Here is an 11,587-nt window from a genome sequence, read left to right on the forward strand (position 1 = left end):
TTAATAATATGGAATGTATTCCAGATGGTTAGGAGGGTCAAAGCTACGGCAAGGGAAGAATCTCTACTTCGACTTGATGATCAACACGACGATGGTAGTATTCCTTGCGATTCAGTCGGTTCAATTGTGGTCGCAGTAGGGGATTGCATGGGTCCAACTCTGCCTGTACTGAGGGATCCAATGAGGCCAATTGCGACATATCAGAGGAGGGAACGAAGGAGGAGAAGTAGGAGAGGAAGAGGGGAACATGGGAAGTCTGAGGTACATGACTCCGTTACAAAGAGGTCAGTGGGGGATGGCATGGGTCCAATTGTGCGTGTAGTGGGGGATTCAATAGCGCCAACTGCAGCAGAGCAGGGGATGGAAAGAAGGAGGAGGAGAAGGAGAGGAAGTGGGGCACATGAGAAGTCCGAAGTAGATGAATCTGTTACAAAGAGTTCATTGTTGGAGATGTTAACCAGAGTTGAACGTGAAATGAGGGAGGTAAAAACTCATTTGTTCGGGAGAGATTCCAGAAAGAGGGAAGGTTTGGAGTCGGAGAATAATATCCCAACGAAGATAACGAGAAAGAGGGAACGAGAGGCCGACAATATGGATGGGGAAGCCGAGATAGTGACTGCGAAGGGCGAAGTAGGGGATGGTATTTTTGTAGATGATATGGGGAAACACATAGTTGATGATAGCGTAGAACATATCTCTATTGATAGCCTAATTACTAGGGATGTCAGGGATGCTGCAGCTAATATGGTTATCTTGCTTGACAGTCCTGATTTGAACCTCAGTAAGAGTAAGAAATCAAATAAGAAAGAAGATGAAAAAGTGATTGGGAGCATTGAAAAAAATGTGAAGCAACGTCGAAGGAAGTTACAACCTAGTAGAGCAGTCAGTTCACCGTATGTCATAAGCAACCGGAAAAGCATGTATGCTCTTCGCAATATCACCGGGCCTGCAGCAATGAAGGTGGATGCATTGGCAGCGCTAGAACCTAGGTAAATTTTCGTACAACCTACATTGTTTTGGAATTCTAATTTCTCTGATTAATTTCATACATAGGTTGTTTCAGTACAATTATATGACCAAAGGTCCATAGAGGTAGGTGACTTTTTACTTGATTTGCAGTGAGAGTCATTCACAGTGATGGCTACCACATGTGTAAAGAAGACTTGCTTATACTAACCGATCGTAGAGGGTAGATATCATCTCCTGTAAGATGTTATATGGTTCAGTTAGTAACGTAAAGCGTGAATAATGCGTTGGTACACATATCTTCTTAAATTCCTTCTCGTTGACCTATGGTCTGTTCTGTAGATTGTTAATGTATATACGGATTACTTGAACTTGCGGGACGAATGTTTGCGAAGAACAGAAAAGGGATCATGCATTTGCCTTGCTACCCATCTACCTGTGAGATTAAATTCACTTATAAGTAATGGTTTTTGTTTTTGAAGCTGCGGGCAATTCTAACATTTCTTTTTCTGGTTGCAGCAACTTATTCTTGACAAAAGATGTGAACGTTCCGATGCATGTTCCAGATTCGTAACTCTTGTACAAAACATTCCTCTTCAAGAGATACGAAAAGTACTCATTCCAATTAACATAGATATGGTTCATTGGGTACTTCTAGTGTTGGATATGGGGCATCGTACCTTCCTTCTTTACGATTCTCTTTACAGTCGCACAGATTGTAGGAGGGTGCAACCCCTTGTGAGTACTACTCTTTACTTGATTCGTATGGCAATTATTAATTAATTTTTTCTTACTACTGCCCTAACGTACGAAATTCTTGATTTGTAGGTCGATTACCTTGTTAAATGGTTCAGAATGGTCAAAGACATTGATATAAGTGCATTCCCCATTGATGTAGTGGTCGATCGGCCCCTACAAGGTAACAGATATGTTACGTGCAATTACTTCAGTTTACGATACCTCCATAAACGATTAATTCTTCTTCTCGGTTTTGCTTCATGTTTTGCAGCCACGACTGTGGGCTGTTCGTTTTGAAAGAGATGGAATGCATTACCCGTGACGCTAGCCTCGATTTCACCCAGAAAGATATTACGGCTATGCGAGCTTCGCTACTTTCTGAAATGTTGAATGGGGTCTATGGGAAAGTATCCCTATAAGTTGTTCACATTCTTACCTGGGAGTCATTGTTGTTGGTTGTACGTGTATTAGACTTCAATTGCTTGGCGGCTAATCCGATACTTGCTCTCCTCGTTCCAGAAGTAGGTGGCGGAAATCAACCTACTAGGGTGAGTGGATATTTTGCAAACAATTGGGAAACATCAAAATGTTGTAGTTATTCATTATGATAATTGTGCTTGTTTGCAGGTAAGGCTTGTTCCAAATCCTGGCTCTCTTCAGCGTTAGTGCCAACTTGAAGAAGTCGTGGATGAGGAATGGCTTCAACATCTGCTCCTTCAATAGCAAGCTTCTGAGTGACCAGGATCGGGAGAAGCGGAAGAAGTTTCAGGAAGAATGGGGGAGATGGGAGAAGCACTGGAGACAGTTGCATGAGATGGCGAAGCTAGTGATGAAGAGGAAGAGTATGAAGCCAAAGAAGTGGAAGTTGAAGAAATCGTGGATGTTACATAAGAGATTGTCTGATATGATTTTTTAGTAGTAGTACTCATTGTTCACACTGAAATTGTCTATTTGTTTTAACTTCTAAATGTTGATTGTATCTTTATTTTGAACCCATAACTGACACAGCTGCGACTTTTTGTTTCAGTCCCTATGTTCAATGAAACCAAGAGGCAGGTGCTAATTCCCCCCCCCCCCCCCCGCCATTGGTCTCTCATTATTTATAAATGTAATCTGCAATTTATTATTTTCGCTGATATTGGCAGTACAATGTTTTGATATTAGGGCGAACTCCTCTTAAAGGTTTCATTTTGTATAAGGTAGTCCGACATAAAAGATATGTGCTTTTAAGATTAAGTTCTTAACATTACGACTTCACCACCCAAATGATCATCATTAATATGTATTACACTTATGATCTTGGGCCACAAATGATGTACACATGTGATCAAGACCATTGATTTGGTAGATCCTCGTGAAGTAACCTACATGAACCCGGTCCTACACCACATGCACACTCGGCCTTGTATATGATCAACACCTACAAAAATCAACGGTTTAGGTTTTTTTATTTTTTGGGAGACAAAGAAGTATCATTTGGTCAGGGCTCTAGTATCGTCCAATCATGATGAGACCACTATTTCAATCAAGTTGATTGTATACATGTGACTTTCATGGCCTAAAGACACTTTTGTTTGTTTCAAAGATTCATGGCTCTAGTTAAGGGCTAAACTCGCCTTGGCAAAAGCTCTTTCTACTGGGGTAAAGATGAAAAATGTAGTGGGGACCGGTAAACTGACATGTTCCACAATTCCACTCTTTTCTCCATCCGACACAAATGATATGTGCTTTTAAGATTAAGTTCTTAACATTACGAGTTCACCACCCCAATGATCATCATTAATATATAATCTGAATGATCTTGGGCCACAAATGATGTACACATGTGATCAAGACCATTGAATTGGTAGATCCTCGTGAAGTAACCTACATGAACCCGGTCCTACACCACATGCACACTCGGCCTTGTATATGATCAACACCTACAAAAATATTAGGGCGAATTCCACCATATACGCTGTTGTACTAGACTTTCGTCGGAAGTCCGACACGTTGGTTTGGATTTCCGAGTCGGAAATCCGAAATAACGTCCGGATTTCCGATTGAAGTACAGTAGACTTGACATTGTTCTGGACTTCATTCGGAAGTCCGATACTTTGTTCGGATTTCCGAGTCGGAAGTCCGATACTTTGTTCGGATTTCCGAGTAGGAAATCCGAACCAACGTCCGGACATCCGACTGAACTCCAGTAGAGTTGCCATTCTACTGGAATTCATTCAGAAATCCGAATATTTGTTCAGAATTCCGACTCGGAAATCGGAACAACGGTTCGGATTTCTGAATGAATTCCAGTAGAATGGCAACTCTACTGGAGTTCCGTCGGATGTCCGGACGTTGTTTCGGATTTCCGAGTCGGAATTCCGAACACAGTATCGGACTTCCGACGAGAGACAAGTGATACAGCGCTTACGCTCTCGTCATTCGGAAGTCCGACACTGGGTTCGGACTTTCAAGTAATCGTACGTACACTTTGTAAGTCAACAGATGGAAGGATTACGATGATTCGATAGACCTGATTATTTGAGCACACCCTATATATGTGACGGCGCATCAAATGAACGATTTCGATGATCCAAACAATGTGGGGCGACTGACTTTTCGGTAGTGAGTAAAAACCAATGATATTGCCAACACCAATGATACATTAATGATCACTTTTACAACAGTCACAGTCAGCTGTACAACCAATGTAATACTATAAGTCTATAATAACGTTTAATTTATACAAATTCTGTGTGAGTAAATATTTATGTGCAGTATGAAGAGTCCCAAAATCAATGCCACTTTGTACAAACAAACCAACAACTCCATCCCTAAGCAAAGAACGGAGGTGCGAATGAGACAACGGACCTACAAGAAAAACATGCAACAATCAATAAAATTATGGGTTTGATAGAGAAATCATATCGAGTGAGTAATAATGGAACATACGTATTTTCTGTTGGTGGGGATGGACCGATTGTAGACACCCCATTTTGTTTTGTTTTAATCAACAAATAAATTAGTGTGTTAAATCCATGTGAGAACCCCCTCTATCATTGATTTATATGTTTTAGGTCATTAATATCTTGATCTGACTTTACGGATCATCAATCGGGACAAAATAAGCTAGGGTCACTTCATAGCCCGGACCCTGATTCCATTCCGAGACCCGATTTCCGTAAATCGTTAGATCAATGGCAGATCTTGACCTGGGTCTAACCATCCAAAACCACCTAACCTCTCATCTCATCCTAACCATCCAAACCTCACCTAACCTCACCTAACCTCTCCTCTCATCCTAACCATCCAAACCTCACCTAACCTCACCTAACCTCACCTAACCTTACCTAACCCCACCTAACCTTACCTAACCTCATCCTCTCATCCTAACCATCCAAAACCACCTAACCTCACCTAACCTCCTATCCCATTCTCCTATAAATACCCTCTCATCCCACCATCCAAGAGGAGAAGAAAAAAGAACCCCTCTCTTAGAAAATTCATCCCTCTCCCTCATCTCTTCAAGGGTTCGGCCATCCTTGCCGGATCGGGTGATTTTATACGTTGGGTGATATATATCAAAAGCAGTCATTATCAAGCAAGGAATCATCTTCAAGGAATTAACATCAAAGAAAAATCAAACACAAAGTGGGTTTCCAAAGAGGTAGGCATTTATTTCAATTCTATGTAGGGTCTGTTTTCATGCATATCTTTTACTTTAAAAGAAAAACCATGTTAGGAAGCATGTAGGGTCTGTTTTCCCCCTGGTTAGCCTCTGGTTAGACCCTGGTTGCACCCAGGTTCGCTGCTGGTTGCATCCAGGTTCGATGCTGGTTGCACCCTGGTTCCCTACTGATTCGCACCCTGGTTCCCTGCTGGTTGCACCCTGGTTCCCTACTGGTTCGCACCCTGGTTCCCTACTGGTTCGCACCCTGCTTCCCTGCTGGTTGCACCCTGGTTCCCTACTGGTTCGCACCCTGGTTCGATATTGGTTCGCACCCTGGTTCCCTGCTGGTTCGCACTCTGGTTAGACCCTGGTTGCACCCAGGTTCGCTGCTGGTTGCACCCAGGTTCCCTGCTGGTTGCACCCTGGTTCCCCTGCTGGTTCGCACCCTGGTTCCCTGCTGGTTCGCACCCTGGTTCCCTGCTGGTTCGCACCCTGGTGCACCCTGGTCCGCACCCTGGTTTGTACCCTGCTTCCTCCTAGTTAGACCATGGCTAGTCTCGGGTTTGCTCCTAACTTAGACCTGACTCACTTGACCCTAACCATTAACCCAATCCAACCAAGTCATATCCCAACACAATCCGAGTCGCATGTCTGAATCCATTTGGCCAAATCTCATAAGCCCGCCCACTTTGAATTCCGAAAATTCAAACCCTTGATGATTCCTATATGCTCAATTCTTTGATGTAAATTCCCAATTCCAAAATCCCATTGCTAGATCAATGTTTCTGAATCTCAAGTCCAATGCTCAAATACAAACCCGATTCCAGATCCAAATACCAATTCTGTCTTCCAAAATCCAAGCAACCTCCCCTGTGGAACTACGTGTGGCTTGATCCCCATCACGGGGTACGTAGGCAATTTGGCACTCCCAAGTTCAGTCGCACATTTCTCTATCTTTCCCATTCCCTCACACTATTCATCATCTCGATTCATCTCGTGTCTCTCGGAACCATTGGATTATGGTTTCCGTCGTAAGAACCCTTAGAGCCCAATTTAGGAACAATGGTGTCGTGTCGTGTTGTGTCCTAAGTTTTAGGGAGTCCTAGAGTTAGGAGTCCAGCCTCATCACGGACGCTTGCTATGTATAGCAACCGTGCCATAGGTCTAGTTACACTAGTCACCCAATCTTTCCCTAGGACAAGCCTAGTAAACTAGGATGTAAGGCAAACCTGCATTAGTCTAAGGGACCATTTGCATTTAGATGAGAATCATATAGCATCTTAGATGAAATCCTAAGATAATAAAATCTTCAACTTGAATTAAATAACTTCTCCTAAAACTGTTGAAACAGTCAATCCCGTCTAGGTCGGTGTCTTAGTTGAGTTAGGCATATGTAACTTAGCTTAGGTGCACCGAACTACGTCGACTCTGATCCCAGTGAGGCTTGGGTACGTAGGCAGCTTGGATGTCTGATGGCATACCACCCGCGAGTCGGCACCACAAACAAATTGTGGTGTTTTGTATATTAATTTTCTTGTAAATGCTTAATCAAATCACTTAGGACTTTCCATGAAATTAGAATTTTAGGAGAACTTTCACTTAGATTGAATCCAGACAAATTAATAAATCAAGATACACATTTAGGATTCACATTGAAATTAGATCATAGGATGCATGTCACTTAGTTCGCACATTAACATAGAGTTGAATGAGCCATTTAAAATAAATTTAAAAGAGTTAGCTTTTGGAATCGAAGACCGATTATCGGGCAAGAATGGTGCATGTGGGGGATAACTCCCCATACCTTCCATTCTCGTAACCAGGTAGCGAGTCTAGATTTCTGGTTAATTACGGGTCCTAGATCCCACATCTAGGTGGCGACTCTGTCAGTCTCTTTCGTGTGGAATTCGGATTGCCTTAGTGATCCCAAGTTCACAGGAAAGATTAATTCAAATCAATAATAAAATGCACACGCCAATCGCGTGGATACGAGAGACCAAGAGAGAGAGAGCGGCGGCTCGCGCCCCACACCCCTCTCGCGGGATCAGGGTACCACAGTCTGGCGACTCTGCTGGGGACCACCTAACTTCATTAAAATTTCAAAAGATAATTCATTTGAATTTAATTTAACTGGCTCATAAAAACTCTATACTTGTTAGATTAGTTTGTCTTGTTTTATTTTCTCATCACATTTTACTCGAACTTAACCTAACAAAACCTGAGGGCATCATAGATTGCGCAAACATATTGCACACACTTACATCACTTGCATCTAAACTCTTGCATCTCACGTGCACACACGTCCTATTTTAGGAACCCGGAGTGTTATCTAGCATGGTTGACTGGGATTTCATCACCTGGTGCCTCTGTGCTATAGAAGCATTCCACCCTTAGCCTAGTACCTTTATGGTACGTAAACGGATCTCTTGTTCACGTACTGATACGCCGGACACTGGTACAGTATATCGAACAGGGATTCGCGCTAAGGGAACTCTTGGCCTTAACCCTAGATTAACCCACACATGCATGTAGTATACGAACACATGTGCATCATGTGTGTGAGCCTAGTTTAGGATATCCTACCCATTGGTGTCTAGATTAGGCCGTGGTCCATCTTCCAATGGTCACGATCGGTCCTTAGATACACGAACAAAGTCATGAGTCGAGATTCTCTCTCCACTCCGATAGATTAGGATTAGGGTTGATGCCTTCAGGTAACACTGATAAAATGTGAAAAAAAAAAAAAAAAAAATTCCCTTTGGGTTAGGATATAAATCCCATAATTTTCAAAGATCTCATAGGATTAGTCATTCATGATCTATCCGTTGAAAGCAATCTTATGCTATCTCATCTAATCTTTTGATCGTGCGTCTTTCGTTCTTCTGTCATACGATTCGATCGTATCTTCATGCCATCCCCTAACTGGCAGATGCAGAATCTCACAATCTTTCGATTATGCGTTCTCATGATCTGATCATGCCTGGTCCAGATAATCCAATCTTGCTTGTACCCCTGGTCTGTTCCTCCTCTAGGGGCTACCTTTTTCAAGATTATTTTGCTAAGTCCTTCAGAGTCCACTCTCAGAATCATTGAGCTAGGGGCATTTCCCTATGCGAATCAGTCATCATTGTCCAAAATTGAAAGTATCAGCCATGATGATGTTCAGAACGAACCAGCCTTCGCCGAGCCTTCAACGCCAAACAGTTGCAGCAGTTAAAGTTTTAGTCACTTACTATTTTATGTTGAGTCAGTCATCATGGTCAGTATAATTGTTGAGTCCGGTCTTACAGTTAAAGGTCAATGCCTAGTCCAGGCAAGTTATCTTCTGTTTCTCTTTCTTATTTAGAGTTGTGAATCGTGAGCATGTTCAGGATAGGTCGTCTGATGTAATAGCTTTTCTTTAAATTAAATTTCAGTCAGTTCCAAAAAGTTCACTTGTGTCTGTTCTTAAGTGTGCTTCTGATCTTAAAATAAGACTCCCTCCTCAAATGAGGACAAAATTGACGAAACTCCACTTGAGTCACAGCAATTACTTGAACGAGAGGAGGAGCGCCAATCCCAACCTTTCAAAGATGAAATTGAAATGATAAACACTGGCACTGAAACTTTGATTCAGTGAATGCCGATTGAAAATACATTACCCTCTAAAGAGTGTGAAGAATTGATAAAATTATTTCAAGAATAAGAAGATTGTCTAGAAAAGCTACAACCGATACCAGGGGCAAGACATAGATGGAAAGCTCAAAGAAAATGAAGAAAGTGAGAAGATATATGCTATACAAGGGGCATAGAGTGGAAACAACTTTCATATTTCCAATCAATGACCTTGGTTCTCAAATTCATAAAGCCAACAAATTCAAGATGAAAAGTTCAAGAGCAAACAATGAAAAGTGATCATCAGATATCGAGAGTACGAATCCATAGATGGAGGATGTCAAAGAACAAGTTTCGCTCTATGAAAGTCAAAAGCACGTATTAGAATCTTGAAAGAAGAAGATCCATTATCTCTTACCTGGAAATGCCGTCAAACTCCGCGAAAAAAAAAAAAACAAAAGAGAAAAAAAAATAATCAGTACCAGAGGGACTCTAGTAACCTAGATCGATTCCCAATCTGAACATCGAAAGGCCTCCTTTGGCCGATTAAATCCCAAAATCAAAACCCAATGTCAAAAGAATACCGATTTGCAAACCCTTCGAGCCTAAATCAAATTTTCTTGAAAACCCATCAAACTTGGGGCATTCCCCCGAACTACGCGAGACCTGATCCCTATACTGGGGTACGTAGGCAACTCGGTTGAACCGAGTTCGGTCGATTCAAAAAGGAAAAGAAATTCAATCCTTTCAAAAAAAAAGAAGAGAGGGACAAGTTCCAAAAGAAGAGAAGTTAATTGTTCCAGAAAGAAAAGAAAAAAGGAAAAAAAAAATCAAACAATTTATCTTCAAACTAGGGGCATTCGCCCTGAACTACACACGACCTGATTCCTACCTTGGGATGTGTAGGCGACCTGTTCACAGGTTCGGTCGAAATCTTTGTTGAGCCTTAAGCCATTCTTTGAAAAGCCCTATCCTACCTATAAAAGTCCTTCTGGTGTTCAGAACTAATGAGCTAGGTCCTGAGATACAATAAAAAAATGAAATGATGATGAATAAGAAAAATAACGGAGTTTGAAGATCTGCTAGACTGAAAACCTGAAAGGGCGGTCTAGGCAAAATTTAAGATCATTCCCCTGCTAAGTTGAAAACCCGAAAGGGCGGCTTAGGCAAAAGCTAAGGGGATAGCCTGCTGGATCGAAAACCTAGAAAGGTGGTTCAGGCAAAAGTTAAGGCTAGCGCGGTCCGCCAAGTTAAAAATCCTGAAGAGGTGACTTGGTCACGGTAAGAGAATCAGTATAAGAAGGCAACAGCCGGTATCAAGACTGAAGATCAACTGAAGTTCAAGCAAATTCAAGTGATATCCTCAAAACTGGGGGCATTGAAGCTAAGCAATCTTAGGGGTCGTAATTAAATTCTTGAGGCATTACTGTTTCGAGGAAGAAGTCCGGTGTTTACCAATTGAAAAACTATTCCTTGAAAGGATAGACTTACCAAACAAAACATTAACTAAGTCAGAAGCATCACTATGTTTGTCAGTATAGTCAGTCAATCTTTATTATTCTAAGTTCACTCCTTCAGGGCTGCTCAATCCTTTGAGTAGTGCCTTTCATCTAAGTTTTCTCTTTAGAAAGAGTCAATTGTCGTTCCTATGTCCAAATGATGTAACTGTCTTGGTGAAGGAGGCCAGGCCTAGGCAGCTCCCTGCAATTATACCTGAAAGAGCTCGAGAATTTAGTCAAACAACTTCATTTCAAAGAAGATCAGCTCCGAAAAATTCAGAAGTAGAAACATCAGAAAGCCCAGCTTCCGTAAAAAGATCATACCCCAGGAAGGCACCTTAAGCTTGGAAGAACCTCAGATGCAATGGTGGTTGAGCCAATTTCTCAGAAAGATGAACCATTCAAATTCATAATTCCCTTCCGGTTAGTTATCCTGGTCAAGAAATGTTTATCTAAACACCTGTCAAGAAGCAGATCCCGCTTTTCCATGTTAATATCCAAGAGAGTCGTTGTTCTAAATTACCAATCTCAAATGTCTTGTTCAAGGTTTCAGTTATCAAAATCCCCAGAAGACAAGACCAGCAGTCTCTTTGAGAAAAATCTTGTTGAAGTTTCATAAAAATGTTCCTAATCCATTCTTGCTAGTAATGGTTCTTCGTTCCAAAGGTTTGCCGTTTCATCATTCGTCAAAGTCCTAGTTTCCAACATCTTTGTCGGGCACGATCCATAATATCCCCGATTTCATTGAGTTCAAAAAAATAAAAAATTCATCAAATCCAATCTTACGTCAAATTCAAGTTCATGGAAAATCTCTAAATTCTTCGAGCCCGTTTGTGAACGGTACCTCTTTTCTCGAGCCCATTTGCAAATGGCCTCGTCTTCTCCTTGAGCCCGTTTGTGAACGGTGCCTCATCTCTCGAGTCCATTTGTGAATGGTTTCGTCTTCTCCTTGAGCCCATTTGTGAACGGTGCCTCATTTTCTGAGTTCATTTATGAATGGTCTCATGTCCTCCTTGAGCCCGTTTGTGGACGGTGCCTCATTTCTCAAAAAATCAAAAATTCATCAAATCCAATCCCCAATTCAAAAAATCCAATCCTACGTCAAATTCAAATTCATAAAAATCTCTAAATTTTTCATTGT

General features: G+C 41.6%; 1 long non-coding RNA gene across 1 annotated transcript; it reads left to right on the top strand.

Moving 5' to 3' along the window:
* The first annotated feature begins 4,955 nt into the window (after positions 1 to 4,955).
* Positions 4,956 to 9,708, top strand: LOC143880375 (uncharacterized). Its single transcript, XR_013251669.1, has 2 exons — positions 4,956 to 5,350; positions 8,283 to 9,708. It is a non-coding gene; the product is annotated as an uncharacterized LOC143880375 (long non-coding RNA).
* The last annotated feature ends 1,879 nt before the right edge of the window (positions 9,709 to 11,587 follow it).

This window comes from Tasmannia lanceolata, unplaced genomic scaffold (assembly GCF_043159265.1).
Source record: "Tasmannia lanceolata isolate RefF3 unplaced genomic scaffold, GAP_Taslan_0.1 ptg000006l, whole genome shotgun sequence".
NCBI classification, from domain to species: domain Eukaryota; kingdom Viridiplantae; phylum Streptophyta; class Magnoliopsida; order Canellales; family Winteraceae; genus Tasmannia; species Tasmannia lanceolata.